Below are 722 nucleotides of genomic sequence, written 5' to 3' on the forward strand. Positions count from 1 at the left end.
ATTATTTTATCTGGTACCAATCTAAGCTCTTCTTTCCTTATATGTTAGATTTGCTTGCAAAGAGAGCCACATTTCACACTGAAGGGTGTATACGACATCAGTAATGTTATATCAATTCCAAGAATGTTTAAGGTTATATCGGTTTGAAGAGGAATTTATTGATTAGGCCTATAACAGCAAATTGCATCAATTTATTTTGCAAAAACAAGGTTTCCAGCTTCAGAGGGGGGCACATCTCCTGTCCGCACAAGGGCACACATTGGCGCTAACACCAGAGGTGTAACAGGGGTCTTGGGTCAGAGTGGGTATATATATTTTTTTTATTTCAACCATCTTTAAAGAGGGTAACCCTTCTAGTTTAGCCCAGAAGGTTAACTGACATTCAGGGGGCCCTCTTTAATAAAAATTAAAGAACAGTACAAACAACATCATCACAACATTAATAATAATAATAATAATAATAATAATAATAATAATAATAAATAATAATAATGATAATAATAATAATAATAATAATAATAATAACAACAACAACAACAACAATAACAATAACAATAATAACATACAATCCTCATTTCCCGGTTAGTAATTTACCATAAATAAATAAAGAGGGTAACCCTTCTAGTTTAGCCCAGTAGGTTAACTGACATTCAGGGGCCCTCTTTAATAAAAATTAAAGAACAGTACAAACAACATCATCACAACATTAATAATAATAATAA

Source organism: Anneissia japonica, unplaced genomic scaffold, assembly GCF_011630105.1.
Source record: "Anneissia japonica isolate Jap-2015-1 unplaced genomic scaffold, ASM1163010v1 scaffold2893_len205907_cov107, whole genome shotgun sequence".
In the NCBI taxonomy this organism is placed as follows: domain Eukaryota; kingdom Metazoa; phylum Echinodermata; class Crinoidea; order Comatulida; family Comatulidae; genus Anneissia; species Anneissia japonica.